At 37.1% G+C, this 23,739-nt stretch overlaps 1 long non-coding RNA gene across 1 annotated transcript; it reads left to right on the top strand.

Moving 5' to 3' along the window:
* The first annotated feature begins 535 nt into the window (after positions 1 to 535).
* LOC103106878 (uncharacterized) lies at positions 536 to 23,644 on the top strand. Its single transcript, XR_001629934.2, has 4 exons — positions 536 to 596; positions 1,645 to 1,736; positions 15,871 to 15,952; positions 23,561 to 23,644. It is a non-coding gene; the product is annotated as an uncharacterized LOC103106878 (long non-coding RNA).
* Positions 23,645 to 23,739: the final 95 nt, after the last annotated feature.

The raw sequence follows: 23,739 nt of genomic DNA, 5'->3' as shown, positions 1-23,739 counted from the left end.
TTACTATTGCAAGGATATAATAAATGAAAGCCTGGAGGAAAATCACATTTATAGATTTTTTTTTAAGCTTGGGAGACCTGAGTAAAATCCCTGGAAAATCTATATTTTGTGACTCCGTTTTGCTAATTCATTCTGTTCACTTGGTTTCTTATTTTAAAGCTCCTTTGAGATTTCATAGCCCTTTTGGGTAGAAAAATAGAAAACATTTCATTTGTTCTTTGTTGATATATGCAGCTTGCATATCGGTCAAATCACTGCTTGAAAAATCTTTAAATGTGAAATTTAAGCAACAAAACCTACCTCGGTTTTTCCCAATAACAAACATTCCATTTAGGATGGGAATGGGAAACTCAGATGCTGTTAGTTTTATTGTCAATTCTAGAAAACTGATGATAGATTATTCTCCTACATCCACTGTAAGGTAGGAGGAGAGACAATCCAATTTGAGCAAGAGAGCAGTCTCTGACAGAGATCAGCTGCAGAGAGAGAGGGGGAGGAGCAAGAAGAAAAAACTGAAAATTCCAGGAGAGAACCAGAAGCTTAGAGAACTCCAACTGGCCACTCACTCACTTCCAGTTGGGAGCCTATGGAAAGAGGTAGATATCCAAGGTTGGGAAGAAGTCTGTGTCTCTCTGGAGATTAACTGTCTCTTTCTAAACCCCTGGATACCTCTCATTCAACTTTAAATAACTACAATCAAAAGCCAGTAGTGAATATTTTGAACTGGGACTTTGAAGAAAGCTATCCACAGAGATCCCTTTCAAAGATCTCACTCTCCATCTCTCTCCCTTATCTATTCCTGGACTCCTGTATTTAAGTAGTTAACTCAGAAATAGGGACCAACAGGCAGCTGGCAAAAAGAGGGAGCCCCCAGACATTGGAGGGCCAATTTGCCAGAGGGGACAATTTGTAGGGCTTCCTGTTCACCCTTTTCCAGCTTGACACCCTTACCACTCCTTCCCTGTTTGTACCCAAATAAATCATTTGTTACTTTAGATTTAGGTCCAGGACAGTTTCTAACAATAGTAAAGGGGACTGAAGATTGGGGAGGGTCATACCTTTCCCCAAAAAGGGGGGTTAACCTTTGGATCCCAGTGATCAAAAACTGCCAGCCCTAAGAAACTGACATCTCTCCTTGGTAGTGGGGTAGCCCCAAGGTCCTCAAGGGAACAAACAGTTGGTGTCCCTGAGGAAACCAGAAACATAGGAATTCATCTTGCCTCTCAAGAATAGATTGTACCTCAAGGAGGGGGCATTCTTACTAAGGCCTCCCCCTCTAGTCTCTTGTCCTCCATCTCCCAGAACCATTCTCTGAGGAGATATACTCCCTCTTTCAAGGAGAAAGGACTTGGCTACCTCCTTCCAAAAGGAAGAGAGGGGAAGAACAATCTCTTTACTCTCTCAACCCCTTTCCTTCTCTCTCCCTCCATCTTCCTTATTCCCTTTACCACCCCTTCTAGCTGAGTCCTGGGCTATTGAAAGGGCCCAATTTAGTAAATCATTGGAATTAGGCAATGAAGGAGGAAGGAGAGATAGAAGACTGTGTGTGTGTCTGTGTGTGTGTGTGTGTGTGTGTGTGTGTGTGTGTGTGTGAGAGAGAGAGAGAGAGAATTTTTTTTAATTGGAGTCTTTAATTCTTTCTAGATCCTTAATTTTTGTATTATCCATATCACCACTATTCCACCTATTAAAAGAGATGACTGACAACGGATTCCAGTATATAACTCAAAGTCCAGGTATGAGAAAATAGTCCTGTTTATAAATGTGCATAGGGCTTGCATTTGCACATTAGTGCATTATTATGGCATTGATATGCCCTGGTATTAAAAATGCCAAATGATAGAGTCTGCCTTGTCTTACTCACCAGGGACATACAATAAATGCTTGTTGCCTAACTGACTTCTCATGTCTCTCTCTTTTAGACTCTGCTGTCACTTAATGTCTCTAATATTCATTTAACATTGTTTTCTAGTTTTTGTCTTTCATGTTTATATGCAGAAGCAGCATGGTATAGTGGATATAGTAATGGACTTGGAGTCAGGAAGACTTGGATTTGAATCTTATCTCAAGATTCAATTACTTGTGTGACCTGGTTAAGTCACTTTTTCTTCATCTATAAAATAAGAGATTTGGACTAGAGGATCTTTGTTGTCCCTTTCTTCTCTAAATCTTTGATCATGTATCTTTTATTCCTCAAAAGAATATAAAATCCTCGAGGGAAGAAGTTTCTCTTATTTTTCTTTGATAGCTTCTAGATGGTACAATGGATAGAGGGTGGTGGGGTCAGGAAGAATTGAGTCAATTTTTTTTTTCTTCAGAGAGTAGTTGTGGGACCCTGGGCAAGTTACCTTCTTCTCAGCCTCAGTTTCTCATCTATAAATTGAAGACACTAATAGCACCTATCACATAGGGAGGATCAAATGAGATAACATATGTAAAGTGCTGTGCAGAACCAGAAGTGCTGTCCCAAGGCTAGCTATTCCTCTCTTTTCTTGTCCTCTTTCTCCTCTTTGATAGGCTGTACCTACCACCATAACCACACTGTGTTGTGGTTACTCAATAAGTTGTCTCATATGCTCATGTTCATTATTACATTTTTAGGACTTCGTAAAATTTCTCTTTTTATTCCTTTTTGTTTGTTCTCTTCTCTTTCATTGACTTTGCTTTTTAAGCAGCTATGTATTTTTCACTGTTGGCACTGTTAAAGGTGGAGTCAAAAGGTTTTTCTACAACTGACACTCCCTATCACTTTTGGAAAGGAGAAGAAACACTGCAACTCCTGCCTTCTGCCCCAGGATTAGGCAGAAACAGGACCATGTTATTTAAAAATTTAAAAATTCTATTTATTGAAAAGAAATAAAGCTGCTAATAATATAATTAAAAATAAGGTATTCTATATGTGTTTCATGAGAGTCTACCTTGTATCATCAATCAGTAAGAGAGATGGCATAGTGTAGTTTGGAAAGTTAAAGTCAAGAAGACCCTAGGTTCAAGTCCTGCCTCTGATAGACTTTATTTTTGTGATTATGGCCAAATTATCTTAAAATCTCATCTGTCACAGGCAACTCTTTAAGAACACAAATTAATAATGAGTCCCCATTTGCCTTGGTGGAAAGAACCCTCTTAGCAATAAAATTACTTGTTTAGAATGTCTCTTTTCTTCAAAAACTCATTGGCATATTATTTATTAATCATTTGCATCCTTTCTGAAGCCAAGTCTTTTGTACCATTTTCTCCCCTGGCTAGAGTTTAGCCTTTTGTATGCATAACATTTGGGGCCTCCCAAGGACTCTTGGCTCAAATAAATTGAAACTAATCTTGGGAACCTGACTCCAAAATGTTTATTTTCTCTATTTCACTTATTGTCCTTTTCAGGAAAATCTCCAAAGTAAAACTTAGATAGGAGGGATGCCTGGGTTTTCCCAAATTTTTATAATAGGGTATCAAATAGACTCTCAATTGCCCAATGTACAATTTTGATAGAATTTGCCCAATTTGATAGTTATATGATTTGATAGATAGTGATCTCCTTTAGGTTAGAGAAACATTTTATTTTTATAAATGCTTTAAATATATTTATATTTTAGATTATATGATTGTTATAATATACCATACATAAATCTATTTATAACTAAATTAATGTTTACAAATAAATTATTATTTAATTTGTATCCCTAGATTCTAGCACAATACTTGACACAAAGTAGTTGTTTAATAAATGGAATACATGTTGATTGATTGAATATGGGTATTGGATGTGGGACCACGGTTATTTCATCTACTACATAAAATATATAAGACATGAAAGATTCATAGGACCTTAGGAACAAATACCCAAATATAAATCCCTCAAAATCCTATTAACCTTGTTACACTCTCTTTGGAAGGCAAATATACTTTGGGGATGATGCTGAATAAGCAATTCCATGCTTAAGCAAGTCATGGAAATAATGGGGCTGGCAAGATCAACAATTCTTGTTACCAAATAATAAGGCTTCAATCTTATACCTTTAGTGTGATGCCCTGTTGGTTATATCTTTCCTCTTTCCAATATGTTGGAAATTTAATCCCTTTGGAAGGTTGTTTTCTGAGTGATCATACTAAGGAACTCTTAAAAACTCTTAAATATGGTGGGAAGGCAAAGAGAGAGGGGCCCCTATATCTACTGTCTCTTGAGGTGAATAACTTCATCTTTATACTAGTCTCCATTTGGTGTAATATGAGCACTCTCCTACTCAATAAACTCCAGTGGCTCCCAATGCCCTCTAGGATCAAATATAAACCATCCTCTGTTGAGAGAAGAGAATATCAAAGATCAGATGGAGATTAAAGTACAAAAAATGTGAAGAGAGGTCAGGAAGTATAAGGACTGAAAAAAGTCCATGAAATTTGGCAATGAAGAAGTCGCTGATAATTTTGGAGAGAAAGATGTCAATTGAATGATCAGATTGGAAGCCAGTTTATAGAAGCAGTGAATGCCTGACAAGAGTGGAAAGGGTTTCTGCCATAATCTGGGAATGAAGGAGCAATTATCAAGGAGCAATAATTCATAGAGCCTAAATTAGGGAAACAAATCTGGATTCTGTATTTCATTGGTACCATGAGTTAGTCACTGACAAGAGTGAGAGAGAAACAGATCTTTGGTGGCATCGAGTTCTTTCCCCACTTAGGAGACCTTACCTGCAAGGTGCCATAAATCTGGAGTAGCTACCTAGGTAACTGAGTATTATGGGGGCTGCTATAGGGGTGGATTACTTAATATTTGAGCAACTTCAAGTTCTATTTCCACGTGGTGGCTTAAACTCTAACTTAGAATTATAGTTTGAAATATCTGGTGGGCCACCAGATAGGAAATTTTTTAATGACTGTCTATAGGGTCAAATAAGAGTAGCTAGGTGGCATAGTAGATAGAGAGTACCAGGTCTGGAGTCAGGAAGACCTGAGTTCAAATCTGACCTCAGGCAGTTACTACCTGTGTGACCCTGGGCAAGTCCTTTAACTCTGCTTACCTTAGTTTCCTAATTTGTAAAATGAGCTGGAGAAGTAAATGGCAACCACTCCAGTATTTTTGTCAAGAAAACCCTGAAAGGGGGTCACAAAGAACCAGATTCAACTGAAACTACTGATCAACAACAAGAATAAAGTGTGAGTTCCTTGTATATTTTGTTGGATTAAAAAAACAACACACTGTACTATAGTCTATGTTTTATTAACCAAAGTGCTAATAACAGAAAAGTATGTTAGACATGAACAAAACTTTGATATTCCCCGGGGAACCCCAAGGTAGGATCATGTGCCATAGAGCATATTGATTTAGAAAAACAAAACAAAATCTTTACCTTCTGTCTTAGAATCAATGCTGTGTATTGGTTCCAATGCAGAATAGTGTAAGGGCTTGGCAATGAGATTTAAATGACTTCCCAGGATCATATAGCTAGGAAATGTCTGAGGTCAGATTTGAACCCAGAATCTTCTGTCTCTAAGTCTGGCTCTCAATCCACTGAGCCACCTAACTACTGCTGAGCATATTGATTATTGAGAAGATTCCAATTGGGACCTAGAATGATTTTCTCTGGTGATATTGGAAATGGGTTATAATTATGTGATTACAAAATTTCTTCCTTCATGTGGTCAGTATATGTACAGAGTTAGAAAGACATTTGTTGGGGAAGATAAGTAGAGGCTGGGAGGTTCATGGTGTAGGTATCTTTGATGTCAGTCTAATGTCTTCTTCTAATATTGCCAGTGTAGTGTGTTTCAGGATATTCCCAGGTATCTTTGTTGACCTAGATCATGTCTTATGATGTGTATTAAGTGGCCTGTAATAATATTGACAATAAATGACGAAACACTAGTATATCAGATGTATATATACAAACACTTTGAATTGTCAAGAGTCAGTATAGTACAGTGGTTTATGATGGACTTGAATTCAGGAATATCTGGGTTAAAATTCTACCTCAGACATGCCTTGGCTGTGCCACTTAACCTCTTTTGACCCAAGTTTCTTATCTGTAAAATGAGATATTTAGTCTTTATGCAGAGAAGTTCTCTTCCAACTCTAAATCTATGATCTGTATATCAGAGAAGCTAGTTCCCATTCCCATACTTAGATAATGGTATTGGCACCAGACATTCATCATTCAGGCAACATATGCAACTTTGGAATGAGTGGTTAAATGAGTGAATAAATAAATAAAATGGAATTATCATTATCAGCCAAGGATAGAAACAAAAGTTCTGACGCAAATATTTCTCATGAACTTTTTGCGATGTTAGGCATCTATAAAGGGATCCATTAGAAATCCTGCATTGCCTCTGATTTGACTTTTGAGTCATTTAGCATGCTAAACTATTTTATTGCACAAAAGTCATCATTATTCGTAGGAATGAAAGCTATTCCTGTAGATGCAGATTGGAATTTCTCACCTAAAATGCCATGAATGTATTTTTGAGGAGATGAGTCAAGAGGAAGGGAGCCTCAGAGTTCTAAAGATGGGAAAGATGGGTGAAAAGCTTTAATCAGGCCCATTCTTCTTCTTTCTGCTAGAAAAGCATGCTGTTGTGAAAGCTCACAGTGTCCTTACATGCTCTCATTCTTGCAGGGGTAGCATCTTCTCACTGCCCAGGGTTTGTGCAACAGTAGAGTATGGTCCTCTCAATGGTTTGGTTGTATAATAAGATAGAAAATCAGAGAAGCATGGAGTATGGTTTGAACTTAGGAGAAGAGAGTAGCCATCATGGCTTAGTGCTGGCAGCTATGCTTCCCACAGAAAGCTGCCAACTGAGTCTTCTGAAGGGAACTCTAAACTAAATGGAATACATGAAAATATGAACATATACTTTTCTCCTTTTACAATAACCTAGGATGCTGCTACTTAGTGGTTGGTGCCTTTTTCCATTCTTAACTTCTGTCTCTTTTTCTATTTCTTTCTTTCATGAAAAATCACTCCAGTAGTTTGTGTGCTGCAAGTTATATACTCTTTATTCTGTGAAATATATATGGTAGGTAAATGGATGATATGGGAAACCAAAGAGCTGGAGATCCAAGGAATTGTTTTGTTACCATGTATCCTTTTCTTTACTGAAGTCAATCCATTAATAAATTAATTGATCAAGCAATGCATTTATTGAACACCTGCTATGTGTCAGGCACTCTGTAAAGCATGATGATATAAAGACAAAAATGAATAGTCCCCAAACTCAAGGAGCTTACATTTTACCAATATAAGTCTTATTCCATTGTTTCGACGTGCCAGGAAGGTAAACATAGTTCCTCAAAGGATATGCCCAAGTACTTTAGAGAGAAAAGCTGTAGGGATAAGCCAGGAAATAGATTCCATGTATGGCTGGGATAAGCTACATAGCTAAAATTGAAGAGATTTGTCACCAGAATGTTGGCTTTCAAGTGTCCTGGATAGTTTATTTTCACTATTCAAAACCTTGTTTTGACTTCATGACTTCATGGATGCATATGAATGTCCTGAGACACAGGTAATATTAGAAGGAGAAGACAAGATCAACATCAGAGATATCTGCACCATGCCTCTACTGATTCTCCTCAACGAACCACTTGAGAGTTCAAGGTACTTTAATTATTGGTGTATGAATATCGACCACTTACAAAGACCTCTAACAGTCACCGTGCCCTAAATGAAACTCATTATCTCACCCCACAGCCCACCCTTCTCTTTCCAAACTTCCTCATCGTTGTCAAGGGTATCACCATCTTTGCATTTCCCCAGGCTCACAAACTGCTTTCTCACTCTTTTTTATCTTCCAAATCTGTTGCCAAATGCTATCATTTTCACCTCTGCAGTATCTCTCAAATTGCTCCCTTATCTTCCCTGACATAACTGCCACTAGGCTGCAGGCTCTTATCAGTCCATGTTAGGACTATTGCAATAGCCTACTGGCTGGTCTTACTGCTTCAAGACTCTTTCCACTTTCACCTATCCTCCTTTCTGTTGCCAACATGACCTGATCATGTTACTTCCTTTCTCAATAAATTCCAATGGCTCCCTATTGCCTCTGTGATCAAATATAATATCATTTGCTTGGCTTTTAAAGTCCTTTCCAGCTGGATGCTTCTTCCTTTTCCACTTTTTTATAGTTCTCTTTATGTGCTAGCACTGGATATTGCTGACTTTCCTTGAACCCAATAGTCCATCTCTTGACCACATTCCTTTTCAGGGGCTGCTGCTCATATGCGGAATATTCTTTCTCCTTGTCTCTAGTTCTTGTCTTCCCCTGACTCTCTTCAAGACTCAGCTCAGATCTTACCTTCTATACAAGGTCTCACCTCAACTCCTCCTGCCCCACTACTATGTTACCTCTGAGACGACTTCTAATTTACCCAATATATGTCTTATATTCTATTATTATATATGATGTAGACAGTTATTTGTATGTGGTCTCCTTCATTAGAATGTGAACTCCTTGAAGACAGAGATAGTTTTTGCTTTCCTTTGTATTTCTAGTGTTTAGCACAGTGCCTTGCACATAATTGGTACCTGCTAAATGTCTCTGGACTTGACTGTAAAAGTTATGTTGTGATGGACCAGGACATCTTATTATTATCCTTTATATTTATTACTAATTTATACTGAAATTGCAAGTCCAACTCTCATGTTGGGAGACTTCCTACATAGAAGGAATATTTGCTTTCAGTATGCTTTAAGTTAATCCTTATTGTTTGCATGATAAGAGTGAATAGCTTTCTTTAAAGCATAGATAGGGGCAGCTAGGTGGCTCAGTAGGTAGAGAGCTAGGTCTGGAGATTGAGAGGACCTGGGTCCAAATTTGGCTTCAGATACTCCCTAGCTGTGTGACTTAACCTCCATTACCTAACACTTACTATTCTTCTTCCTTGGGATCAATACATAGAATTAAGACAGAAATTAAGAGTTTAAAAAATAAAGCATAGGTATTTGTTGTTAGCCTAATAAATATGCATGCTAAACATTCCATGTTTTTTTTTTTTCTTTATAACTTCAGCACAAGCTTTGTTTCCTTGACCTGTACCTCAGATCTATGAGAACAATACTTGTATTGAGGTAATTCTCAGGATATTTGTTAGTACCCAATCTGTACAAATTACTATCCTGGGATAAATGCTACCTTTCAGACTCACTAACTGATTCTCATATTTAGTTTAATTGCGAGAAGCTGCCCTTCATAGTTTTCCCATTGACATTAAGAATCTGAATCAGAAACTGAGGAGAGTCTGAAATGTGTGCAGATGCCGAGTTGCCTCAAGACCAATCATAAGTGTGAAACAGATTGCGCCTGGCCAATTTACTCTTGGAAGACTGCCCTTAATTCTGGAATATGCCCCCGGTCTACTAGTATACTTGGACATTCAAGAATACTTTCAGAGAGGAGTGGCACATTTTAAGGAATGACATCAGAAGAACCTTTTTTCTCTTTAAGAAAGAGAACTCCAGTCTCAAAGTACATTGCTGACAATAACTTGCCCTGTGACTTTTATATAGGTCCTAGAGAAGGTTGGTAGAGTAGTAGGAACTCTCTAGCCTCAGAGATTCATGCCCTGTTTGGGAAGTGTTGAGGGGACCTTGACTTTTTTGTATTTACTTTCACTATTCATCTAAGATCTGGTCATTCATAATTCATATCCTAGGTGAGGCAATTCTCTCTACAGTACAGGCAAGAAGACCTTAGATCATAAAAGCATTAGGTGAAGGGTGTCCCTGAGGAAAGACTTTTAGGTGGCTGGGTATTTTCCATCTCCCTTGAAGCCACAACTTCCATCTGTACCATTTTCTACAACTTATTGCCAGCCCAATCTCTGAGTTGGTACGTGGAGAGTCTCCAGTGTAAAGAAGAACAATCCTCCCTTCAATTTCAGGTTGTCCTGATTTACCTATTTTTTGAAGGTTGATCAGTGAGTGCAGCTGAATGAACAAAAGCTAGTGCTGAAGTCATAAGGAAAAAAACCCCCATGGAATCTTAACATGCATATTTATGTGGCTACCAACAGGTTATCTACGCCTTAAAAAATAAAAACAAAAAAATTTTCTCTTATCATACAAGCAAGCATTCAATAATGAACCTTTTTATACCTGGTCACATTTTTCAAATCCCAGGGAATCCGAACTCCTGTAGAGTATCATCCAAATCCCACTCAACAGATTCCTTATTCCTATCTCCACAAATTCTCCCACTCCAAAGATTCATCCTAATTTCTCCCTGTCCTCCTGGAATGCTTGTTCCATGGGCAAAAAAAATTTCCCTTTATCTTAGATCTTTTTCATGTGTATGTGGCATGTATAAGCACAGGAACCATGTTTTATTTCTGTTTCTACTCCTTATATCTAGTAGAGCACAGCAACTTACACATCAGTTGGTGTTGAACAAATATTTGTTGAATTTATATGAGTGATTTTTTTCTTGGGCAGTTAGGTGGCACAGTGGATAAAGTGCTGGGCCTAAAGTTGGGAAGACTCATCTTCCTGAGTTCAAATCTGGTGTCAGATAATTACTAAATGGATGAGTTATTTAAACTTGTTTGCCTCAGTTTCTCTATCTTTAAAATGAGACAGAGAAGGAAATGGCAAATCACTCTAGTATCTCTGTCAAGAAAATCCCAAATGGGTTCACAAAGAATCACATGTTACTGAAGCAAACAAACATCAATAACAGGGTTGTTTTTTTTTTTTTTGGTTTAGTGTTCTTTCAATGGTACATGCATATCAGATATTGGTAGGTGATATTAAATTTCAGGAAAAGTTTTAGGATTAATGAATTTGATTTAAGATGCTAATACAAGACTTGAGGAAGGAGTATCTCAACTATTTCAGTGAGTTGTGGTCTGAATGCATTTATGCACCCCGAGTTGTTTGGTTAAATTCTTCCTTTGTTCTTTTTGATATTTCTCTCTTAAAGTAGAGTTCTCCACCAAACAGTTTGTGTGTGTATGCATGTGTGCACATGCCAGCAGGTAGCCTTACACAAGATAATTTCTCAGTTTTGTCTTTTATTGATGGACAATGAAATTCCAACACTTTCAGCATAGTGTCGATAACTGAGGATTACTTCCTTGTTAGGTTTCTGTAGTCTCCTGAGAAATTATTTGCTGCTCTGAATGACTGCAAAAGCTCTTCCAATACATTATATTACATATGTAAGTGGTACCATATTTATCAAACCATACTCTCTTTAACAGACAAAATTGCTTTCAGAATCTTCAGAACACGCCATTTTAAATACCAGTATAATTTGCTTTATGTTATCATTACCTTTTCAGGAAAGGCATTTTGAAAAAATATTTGACTTCCTTCTTTTCAAATATCAAAGCAAAGGACTTGATTTCTTTAATTTTATAAGAATTTTTTCAGTTTTTTCTTAATGTTTGCATATTTCTTTTCATAGGGTTTGTTAAAAGCTCAACACAGCATGTTTTTTTTCCATAAAGGGAAAACAGACAAATAGTGGTACTGGGCAGATTCAGTAATGTATCATAGCATTTTAAAAATAACCCTTACCTTCCATCTTAGCATCAATAGTTAGTATTGGTTCCAAGGCAGTAGAGCAATAGGGGCTAGACAATTAGACTTAAGTGACTTGCCTAGAGTCATACAGCTAGGATATGTCTGAGACCAGATTTGAATCCAGGACCTTCTGTTTCTAGGCCAGGCTCTCCATTCACTGAGACACCTAGCTGTCCCTGCATGATAATATATTAATCAGTCATAGTCTGAATTCAAATCCAACTCATCCTTCTACAAACTAAAGTTATTGCTATGACCATCAAGAAGTAAAAGGTTTTCATCTACCAGAAAAAAGTTAGAAAATTATAAATACTCATTTTACACTCACCACTTAGCCATGTCTTTTAAATATATGAATCTCATACAGATGGGGAAACTGAGGCTGAGAGAAGTTAATTGACTTAACCAAGTTTGCATATCCACATATCTGTTAAGTGTTTGAAACTGGATTTGTGCTCGGTTCTTCTTGATTCCAAGACCACCACTTCAAGTGGAAACTATTGCCATTGAAGTCACCAGTTAAACAACATTGTGGTGTAGTGGATAGAGCACTGGGCTTGGAATCAGTGTTGTCCTCTTTGTATGTTGAGTTTTTTATTTTTTTTTCTCTCTCTACATTTTCTTGATTTCATCAGCTCTTTTGGATAATTTACCACAATGCAAGTGATGTCAAAATTTGTATTAACAACCTTGATTTGTCTCTTGAACTTTAGTCATGAATCACAAACTGCCTACTGGACATCACTGTTTGGATGTCCCCCAGGCATAAAAATCTTAAACACATAGAGTCAAGCTTATTCTTTTCCCCCTTAATCTGTTTGCATGGGTACCATTCCTACTTTTAGCCCTTAGAGCTGAGACCAGCCTTGGTGAACCTTTTCCTAGTTCAAGCTGTCGGTGAGCCCCCTGCATTACCAGAGAGAGATGAGGGAGGACGTGCTTGCTTTGAGTGGCTGGACAGAGGAGCAGAGCATACACAAATGTCCTCAGGCGTTGGGAAGAGGGGGAACAGAGCAGGTCTGCAAGTGCCGGCTCTGCAGGTGGGTCATATCTTCTCCAAGGCTGGCCTAGACTACTAAAATAACCACTTGATGGTCTCTATGCTCCTGCTCTTTCCCTTTGCAATTTACCCTTTCTACAGTTACCAAATTTATGCACTTAAAACACATACGTGATCATATCTAGGATTAAGCACAAAACTATATTTTTTATGAGAAGTACTTTAGGCTGGCTCTACTTTATTTTTTCAGCCATATTATCTACATCATTAGCCCCACTCCCCCTACTGACTATGTCCCAGCTAAACTAGTAGGCTCCTTCCTCTTCCCCAAATACTGCACTCCATCTACTGATTTTATGGACAATCTTTTATGACTGGAATATACTCCTTCCACCACCTTTTGGAATGTCTTAGTTTCCTTTAAGGCTTAGGTCAAGTGTATAATTCTATAAGATCCTTCCTCATTCTTCTTGTTAGTATTCTGCCTTCTTCCTAATGTATATATTCCTATATGGGAAAATGATATATCTAATTCCTAAGAACTCCTTCTCCACTAAATACTAGTTTCAGAATTAACACACACAGCAGATAGCCCCGAAATCATTTTATCCACATCAATAACAAAACAGAGATCAGAAAAAAAAATACATGTGAGTACGCATACCTGACAATCCTGAGTGAAAAGATCCTCCTTTGAGAGCTGAACTAAGCTCAGCCAAGAGAAAGAGACCCATATCTCACCCAAGGAGAATTTCCTTGAAGTCTTTAGTGTAGTATATTGGGGATAAGTGACATGATGGACACGGCATTTTTTTTTCTCATGTTGGCTTCATCCCAGAGCCTAAATTCTCCTTTCAGCAACCTGCAGTGGGGTTGGCATTGTCCATTTTCTCTCTCAAAGTGGGAAGCCACAGTCACCTGAAGTGACCACAGAGACCTGAGGAAAATGAAGAAATCCAAATAAAGAGACTCTTCTTTTACTTCTTTCCAGTTCTGCCCTTCCCCTCAGGCAGGGATGGCATTGGTTTCCCCTAATGAGAAGAGAACCCCATACCAATGGCTTTTGGGACCTCATTGACATTCACTTTTCTATGCTCATGCAGTTTATCATAGCATGTAATCTTTTTTTTATTCAGATACTTTATTTTCCCAATTACACGTAATAATAATTTTCAACATACATTTTGCAAACTTATAAGTTCCAAATTATCTCACTCTCTACTTTTCTCCCCTCTTTTGGTGGTGGTAATCAATTTGATCTGGATTATATATGTATTATCATGCAAAATGTACTTTTATGCTGGTCATTGTTATAAGAGAATACTTGTATAAAACCACATGCCCCAAATAAAACTATAAATAACCTAATGTGAAAGATAGTATACTTTGTTCTGCATCTGAATCCAACAGGTTTTTTTTTTTCTGGAGGTAGTTAGATTCTTTGTCATAAGTCCTTCAGAGTTGTCCCAGAGCATTGTATTTCTGAGAATAGCTTGATCAACATAAAATATTGCTACTACTATGTACAGTGTTTCTTAGTTCTACTTATTTCACTTTGCATCAGTTCATGTAGCTCTTTCTAGCTTTTTTTTTTTAAACTCTTACTTTCCATCTTAGAATCAATACTGTGTATTGGTTCTAAGGCAGAAGAGAGGTTAGGGCTAGGCAAAGGGGGTTAAGTGACTTGCCCAGGGTCACACAGCTAGGAAGTGTCTGAGGCCAGATTTAAACCTAGGATCTCCCATCTCTGGGTCTGACTCTCTCAATCCACTGAGCCATCCAGCTGCCCCCTCTTTCTAGCTTTTTATGAAATCATCCTGCTCATTGTTTCTTATAGTGCAATAGTATTCCATCACCAAAATATACTACAATTTGTTCAGCTATTCCCCCATTGATGGATATCCCCTCAATTTCCAATTCTTTTCCAACACAAAAAGAGTTGCTATAAATATCTTGTACAAGTAGGTCCTTTCCCCATTTTAGGATCTTTTTGTAGTTAGAACCAGTAGTGGTATTATAGTATCAAAGGGTCAGTTTAATTTTATTGCCCTTTTGGCATAGTTCCAACTTGTCCTCCAGAATGGTTGGATCAATTCACAACTCCACCAACAATATTAGTGTCCCAATTTTGCCCAAAATTTATCACATTCTTTTATTGTCTTATTGGCCAGCATATAATCTCTCTGAGGCAATACTTTGTTTTTGTCTGCATCCTCCTGGCACATAGTAAGTACTCTATAAATATTTTGTGAATTAAATCTTTTCTCTTTATATTTCAAGTTACATTGGACACACAATTTAATATTTCAATGGATCATTATCTTATAATAAACAAAAAAAAGGACTATAGGAAGTTGTAATGAAATTCAAACATGGCACAAAGGTTCTAAATCCAGCAACAGAGGAACTGGTTTCATCATATGTCTTCAAGGTTATATGCCACTTCATGACATAATTGATCATGTCTTCTTGTAGTCCTCAAGATAAGTGTGAGGATAAGGGAAGGGGTGCTCCATCCCTGCCCCTTAGACTCCAAAGGACCAGAATTTAATCACAGAGTAATAATATGGTCATAAAATAATTCTAAAGATGAGTCTAGATCAAATGCTCTTATGAGGTTCAAACTCTTCTCCAATTGAGTCTGACAAGGAAACTTGATGATTGATTGAGCAAATAAATTAGCCACACCCAAGAGGGCTTTAAATAGCTAAACACTGAGAATATCCAGTCACTCAAGCATTTGTAAACTGAGATTCTATCAGGGAATGGAGAAGGGGATTTCTGGAAACTTCTACACAGAAAAAGAGACCACAATGAAGACAATTGTAGGTTATGGCAAACATAGAAAAATATGAAAAAAAGGAAAAATATGAATAACTTGTCATGATCCCTCAAACCAAGTCAACATAACCTGTAACAGTTACTTCAGTATCAAGGTAGACATGGGTTAGAGGGGAGTGAGATGGCAGCAATACTGTCCAAAAATACATTCCAAATCCCAAAGTGAAAGAGGCCAGTAGATTTTAGACTTTTCAGAATCTTTTCTTTACACTCTTACTTTCCATCTTAGAGTCAATACTGTGCCAAGGCAGAAGAGTGGTAAGGGCTAGGCAATGGGGGTTAAGTGACTTGCCCAGGGTCACAGAGCTAGAAGTGTCTGAGGACAGATTTGAGGTTAGGACCTCCAGTATCTAGGTCTGGCTCTCAATCCACTGAGCCACCTAGTTGCCTCCTACTTTTCAAAATCGTTGTGCCTATATATCAAGAATGTTCTTTATCCATTATAAGAGAGTCAATAGGCACTGGACATGGTAAGCACTAAATAATATTAAGAAAATATAATTGCTGGTTTATTAATAGAATATGACTGGTCACTGATATGGGGATTATCTCAGAATCATCCTTCTATTTGCAATCAGACAATCGACACATTTAAGTAAAGGTAAGCATCAATATCAAATTAAAAGGAAAAGATGGGAAAATCCATATAATTGCAATTACTTCTACCTGTTCTATTCAATTGTTGAGGCTCTAAAGAATGCAGGCTCACACCAGGTCAAAGGATTCGTGCATGGCTAAAGTCAATTACTATTCTGACTAGAAGAATTCATTTCTTCCTTCTTTCAAGTTTCATAGTTAAACTCATAGAATTTATGTTAATCACATGATTGCTTCATTATTTTGGAAGCCATGGCTGATTTTGTAGGATCTAAATTAAAGCCTGGGCACCAAGAATTAGAAAACAGAAGCAATCATAGAATCTCTTACCAAGAGTAGAAGCAAGAATCTGGAGAAAATACAAATAACCAATTAAGATACTGAGAAAAAAGAGAAAGGAAAGGCTTTATTTCCCTACTGGCCCAAGTATGGAGTAAAATGAAAATATCTAAACCAAGACTTGGATATTGAAATCTTTTTTTAAAAAGAAAATTTACTGTAATTGTATTATATTTTCATTATTTCTAGGCTATTCAATCCAATAAGTGTTTATTGAGTGCCTACCTAGTAAGTGGGTTGAGCACCATTGAGGTACAAAAGAAATAACACAACTTTTTTGATTTCCATTTCTGTATCTATATAAAATGAAGGTTTTGGCTTAGTGGCCTCTTCTATGACCTGTAATATTCCTTCTACATTTAAATGTAAGATCCTGTTACCCTTACAACAAGAAGTTTATAAACTGTGTGGGAACTGACAAATTTAAAAAGTACCTAAAGGAAAATATAAGGAAGTATATATTAATTATATTATATATCATATTATATCATATCTTACATTATACTTTGAAAAATTCAGGTTCTATATATGTATAAGAACTTTGCTTGAAATTCTCATTTGCTTATATAAAAACAAATGATTTATTCTGTAGCATTACTTAGGCTTTAAGTGTCCTGAGCAAATTACAATAAGAATCATAATGAATTTTTACTTGTGAAATTTCTCCTTCTTTTCTTTCTCCTTCTCCTTCTCCTTTTCCTCCTCTTCCTTCTTCCTTCTCCTTTGTATCTCTCCCTTTCATCTCCTTTTTCCCCTTCTTCACTACTACAGATAGGAATCACTTGGTCAGCTCTACAAGAGAAAACATCAACCAAAAAAGAAACCTTTGATTTTTATTGGACCATATCAACAAAATCAAATAGATAGTGTCTAAGATCTTTCATGGATAATAAGGACTTGGTTACAAAAATTATCTCACAGATTCTCATATAATGTTAGACCTAGAACAAAATTTTAAAATAACTACTAAAAATGCAAGGGTTGAAGTAGATGATCTTAAAGGTATAGTCCTTTTAAAAACAATTTCGAAAGGATGACTTCTATTTTAAAATTATCAATAATTTCCTCATATACTGTGCCCCCCCCCATTGAACTCTTATTTATCTTAGAAAAATAGTTGAACAAAACCAACAGAAAAGTTACTTCATGTGACAGCATTACAAATGTATAGTCCTTTCTCAGCTGGGAGGTGGCAGGTGTGTTTTGCAATCTGTTCTCTGGAACTAAGATTGTTCATTGAAATTAATCTGAGATTAGCTGCCTTTTAGTGCTATTTTTGTTTACATTCTAGTAGTCTTTGTGTATTATGTTCTGCTTTCTTCTCTCTGCATGACTTCATACAAGTGAAGCAGTAGTTGCAGCTGTTGGGCACCAATCTGGAGGAGGGGAAGCCTTGGGGGCTGGGGCTGGGAGTGGGAAGTGTTGTCTTCCATGTACTATTTCAGTTAGGGAAAAGGTTTAACTCGGAAGTGAGAGAGCTCCAATTCTTTCAGGACTTCCTCTTCCTAGATTCTTCTTGCTCCCTCATTCTTTAGAATAAGGGTGAGGGTTTCCTCTGGGGCCAGAGTTCAGGCCCTCAGAGAAGTCCTGACTCCAATCCCTGCTTTTCCTGAGGGAAATCTAAGGGAGCCCAAAGTACAAGTTATAGAATTGCTCTTAGGTATATTATAGAATGAAACTAAAATGTAACTTGATAGATTCCAGGGAGCTCTTTTAACATCTTACCTCAGAATTACATTCTTGCACAGTTTCTGAAACACAGAATTACTCAAGGTTTCCCCCACATGAACACTGATCTCAAGTAAAAGCATGCCCATAGACTATGGAAATAACTGCTTTTATAAAAAAAGAAAATCTGGCTTATAAACTATTAAAGAGTTTTTGTCTTCACCAGGAATTGAAAAATACAAGCATACATAGAAGTTTTTTCCAGACTCATAAACTCCCTTGGGTCATTCAGTATCAGAAACTAAAGAAATACCAAAAGATCTGGATCCAAAAACAGATTCAGCATGAAGTTATGAAGAATGGTTGTATTAGTCTGCCAAAGAAATTGGCCTTATAGAGACCCCAGAGGAAGGGGCCATAAAAAGAAATCTGCTCCAACAAGACTCAATTCTGACAAGAGCCAAGAGACAGTAAAGTGGGGACTCTTTCCCCCCAAATTTCTGGAATAGAGTTCATACCCTGCCTGGCAGGTTGCAGAAGATGCTCTGCTTTTGTCTAACTGAAGCCTAAGAGCTTGTGATGGATATAATTTTGTTTCTGTTTTTTTTTTTTTTAATGGCAAACAGGGATCATCTGTGACTGAAGAGAAGGTATTGGATATACCTAAGGTAAGAGTTTTATCAGAGGAGAAGAAACAGGCTTCTCTTCAGTCACAGATGATCCCTGTTTGCCATTAAAAAAAAAAACAGAAACAAAATTATATCCATCACAAGCTCTTAGGCTTCAGTTAGACAAAAGCAGAGCATCTTCTGCAACCTGCAACAACTCAAATCTTCTGAGGAATGCAAAAGGAAAGGGGGCACAAAAGGAAAAAGGGTCTTTTCTGCCTAATGAGAGCCTACTGATTTCTGTAGTAGAGGCAGTTATCACTTCATTTTGTCTTCTCATCTCTCCTTCCTTGTGCATTCCCTGAGTCACATCCTCCACTTCGTTTGAGGCAATAGAAAGGATACACCTGGAGGTTAGAACAATAAACCATGCTGGATTTTAGAAATTCTCCCTGCATGGAGAGAGGAAGGAAACAGCTGAGAATAAATGGGATTTGACTCCCAGGATCCATGGCTTCATAGCTCAAAGGGAGCAAATGAAAAGTGGATAAATTCCCCATTCCCAGAAATGCTATGTGACCAGCATATTCAGGAAGATCACTCTTTAATTGGATCAGTGAGCTTTATAATCATTAAATGCTCATGGTTACATTTGATTCTATAGTCTATCTGGGTTACCAGTTCACTTTCAAATGTCCACGTCCCAGGTCCCTTTATTCTATCCACAGTGCTTGAAAGTTCCCAGGCTGTCCTGTCCAATATGACTCCAACTTATAACAAATCTTTAGTCTTCCTCCCCCACTCCCCCAGTTAGAAAAAAAACTCTTCTCTCTGAGTGCTGCCAATATGGAACTATACAGGTCTTAGTTTCTCTGAATTACTTTTATTCATTTATTTTTATTGTAAAAATATTCTGCTAATTTTATATTCTAATTTGTTTAACTATTCTTCAATCAATGGACATCTATCTCTACTTTGTTTCTAGTTTCTGTAACAAGAAAGAGTGAAGCTATGAATGTTTAACTGTATATAAGGTCTTTGCTTCTGTCACTGACATTCTTGGGGTTAATCTAGTAGTAGAATCACCATTTCAAAGCATAGAAATATTCTAATTATTTTCTTACATGATTTCATTTTTTTATACCCAGAATTGGCAGAATAATTCACAAGGCCACCAATAATGTGTTAGTGTGTCAATTTTCCCAAAGTCCCCTTCAACACCATTATTTTTTACCTTTAAAAATTATCTTTGATGGGCATCAACAATTACATATTGGCAACTCCTTTATTCTATAGATGAGGAAATTAAAGCATAGAGAGTAGAGGTGACTTGTCAAGTTCTTAACACATTGTGGCTAGAACTGAATATTTACTGCTCGTATCTAGTTCTCTTGACTACCCATACAGAGGTTTAAGACAAAATCCCTCACAAATGTTAGCCTGACCTTTACATTTTTGGAGGAGCTATTATATAATTTGATTCTCCAAGCTTTTGTTAAAATGTGACTTTTAAATTACCACAGAGAGAGAAAGAATACACTGAATGAATTAAGGGATCAAGTGATATTTGTTAAATGTTAGCTTTTATGTCAAAATTAAATTTTTTGAAATGATTTTATTATGGTATAAAATATCCCACAGTTGGGCTTTTGCAGTGGCTTATACTGGCTTTCTTTCATTTGAATGTCTTTAAAGACTTTTTTCATCTAGCAATCCCATTTATAGAGGCTCTTCCAGTCATCATTAATGAATACATCTACTGAAATAATTTCTAATGGCCCTAGTCTATTTCACCAACCACCAATACAAAAGTCAGGTGTCAAAGTACTGAGCTGACTATAACTTGAGGAAGATTGGAGACAGATAGTTTATTCAATGAATCAGTGAGCTAAAGGTAAAATTTCACAGTTGATATTTTGACTATTCATGTGGCAAATACAAACAAAATTGAGTGTCAATGTGGATTTACCAATAAACTGAATAACATGTGCAGCCTCATTGTTTAATTTGTTCTGCCATTTGAGTTTTGGATTTTTCTTAGAACATTACAAATATAAAGATGTTTGTATGCTGTTGTGGTGGGTCCTTTATTAGGAAGGGGGAAACTTATGAATGGTTCAATTATGCTATTTTGAGAGGGTAAGAGATGATACCATCACTTTTTTCATTTTTTCAAATTAGAATTTTATTTTGTTACATTTTAAGTTAAATTTATATATGGAATATTTAAAACCATGTAATGCACTCCCCCCCCCCCCCTTTCTCTGGAGGTAGACAGTCACAGTTATTCTTCAAACAATAGTTCTCTCAACATGAGAGGGGAAATAAGGGCAGATTGCTAGATTTAGGATCATGGAATCAGAATTAGAAGGATCTGTGCTAGAACCCAGGCTCTTGGTTACTTGTCACCTGTATAATCTCTGACAAACCCTAACCTCTCTTTGACTTACTCTTAAAGGTAAAATGAGTTTGAACTACATAATATCCAAGATCATTTCCAGTTCTAAATCCTGTGCTGACTGTTAGGTTTTGCCCTGGCCAATAGAGTTTCAAACAGCAGACTTTAGGGGCTGACATATATATATATATATATGATAAAAGCAGAAATGTAGACTAGGTGGTGGCAGAATTCAAAGATCTTGTGCTCTTTATTTATTTTTTCTGGCTCAAATTCATTTGCATTCCAGAGAGGGAAGGTCTTGGGAATATCTAACCCCAAGTTAGAGAGAGCTGTCTATACTGGGAGGACTTGGATCTTTTTGTCCAGACATATACAGAGGTGTGTGTGTGTGTGTGTGTGTGTGTGTGTGTGTGTGAGAGAGAGAGAGAGAGAGAGAGAGAGAGAGACTTTTAGACTGGAGCACCTGGCAGACTTTTCTTAGCTGTGTATGGTGGCTATGACTAAGGAGCTGTTTAAACTCTTGTTGTGGGGAGCATCCCCCAAAACACTGGAGTTTAAATAGTCAGAAGTGACCCTGAAGAGATGAATAATAACCTTGAGAGTAGGGAACAATGCCCAGTCAAGACTGTGGTCCTACTGTGTGCCACTACTGAGCACAACAGTCTCTATTGGACATTTCTCAGTCTCAGTTGGCCTCATGTTGACTGCTACGAACAGAACAGCATCATCAATGTATATATCAATGTATATCAACTCCATTGGAGTGCAGGCCCAGGTAGAACAGTATGATGACATCACCAGAAGACATTCATGGCATTGCAGGGTCAGAAGCATAACTTGCCTCTCTTTACATATGCCCTACCTATGCTTCCTACATGTATGTCCCTCATGTATCACCCCTTTGCATGCCCAATCTTCCTACTAATGATGTATACGTTTTGTAGGATATTACCCCCTTAGTCTTAAAATATTGGGGGAATTTGTGATTTTTCTTTCTAAGCTGCTTCATTAAATTCTTTCTTCAAATGAATTGTTTAAATAAAAGAAGTAAACATTGGTGGATGATCACCAGATAGGGTTTTGAGTGGCTACAGATTTAGAGTGCCTTCTACCAGGTTGATACTCTGGAGCATTCATATGAAAAGAGTAGCAATGTCAGGTGCCAGAAACAAAAGGGAGAAACCTTGAGCACAATGGTCTTTTCTTGGAGATCACTGGAAAAATCTGCCCTCTGTCCATCATTGACTCAGAGAATATTAAAACTAGAAAGGACTTTAGAGATGATGTGGTATAAAGCCCTCATTTTATAGATCAAGAAACTTGAGGGACAAAGTGGCCACCCCATATTAAATAGGTTGTCATTGAACCTTTGTTTTCAAAGAGGATCAAGTTAAACATCTAATTGAACTTTAACATGCTCTTTATAGATGTTTACATGAAATAAGTGCAAAGGGAATTACAGATATAAAAAAGATAATTCTTGACCTCATGGAGCATATGATCTAAAAGAGATAAAACATAAATACAAATGATATACTGAACAGTACTGAGAAATGTATGAAATCTAAAATGGGAAAGATCATTACTGACTGTAGAGATCAGGAAAGCCTTCAATGAAGAAGTGGCATTTAAATTGAGTCTAAAAAAGATAAGGAATATATTAATAGGTAGAGAGGGGCATACGGAACAGTATGAGCAAAAAAGCATGGAATAAAGAAATTGGGGGACATATCCAAAAAACAGCAGGCAGACTATGGTGATTATAGGGTGTTCCTAACAGAACATATTGGGATAGGTAATGAATGCTATCTAGGAATGTGAAAAAAGGCAACTTTAGTTTTGCTCCTGAGTTTCTGGTATTTCCATTTCTTCCCTAGTTGCCTTCTCATTTTGGAGATACCAATGGAAAATTGGCTGCTTAATCTCCTTCTCTTACTGGTGAATTCCTACTCAGGACCACCAAAAAAGGAAGTGCCTAGGGCCATTCATGATTATTTCTTTCCTGGCTTCACTTCTGACTTTCTAGACTTTTTCACAGCATCTCCTCATTGGCACCTTTCTGCCCTATCCCTGGTATACTCACTCTTATGTGTATTGTTTTCCCTCTTTTGATGTAAGCTCCTGAAGGTAGGGATAGATTTTTTGCTTTTATTTTTAATTGTATTTGTATGCCCAGTACTTAGTCTAGCATATAATAAGAAATGAATAAATGTGGTATCTGTCTAACTAGCTATCCACCTATTGTGGAAAGGTAAAATCTGAATCTGGCTTGAATATTAATTATGCAGTTGTGGAAATCCTTGATACTATGCAAAGGAGTTTGAAGTTAATTGGTTAAACCATTGAAGAACTTCATCCTTCACAAAGAAGGTAAGTCTGGTAGAGCTGTGAACAAGGCTTTTTGGTAGGAGTTATAGTGGTAGGAAGATTACTTAAGATGCTAATATAATGATTCAATTGGGCAGTAGCTATGGGAATAGGGGAAAATATACAATATTTTAAGAATTTATTTGCCAATACATGGGGCCCATCCAGAATCCAGATCTCTTGACTCCCAGTTCATTGCTTTTTACTCTATTTTCTATTTTGAAAACAGCAACCAATTAATGGCTGTGTTTGGGGTTCCACCTTCCCTAAAGGAAGCTCTGAAGAGAAATTAGAGAGGACAGCTATTAGAGGAAGATATTGTTTCTGTAATTGTTTTGTTCTGTATGTAGTCTTTAAATTATTCATAAGATCATTCCAAGGTATGAAGCTTGGAGTAGTACTATTTAT

The sequence above is a fragment of the Monodelphis domestica genome, chromosome 4 (assembly GCF_027887165.1).
Source record: "Monodelphis domestica isolate mMonDom1 chromosome 4, mMonDom1.pri, whole genome shotgun sequence".
Taxonomy (NCBI): domain Eukaryota; kingdom Metazoa; phylum Chordata; class Mammalia; order Didelphimorphia; family Didelphidae; genus Monodelphis; species Monodelphis domestica.
The sequence above is the reverse complement of the archived record's forward strand: the minus strand, read 5'-3'. Positions and strand labels throughout refer to the sequence as shown.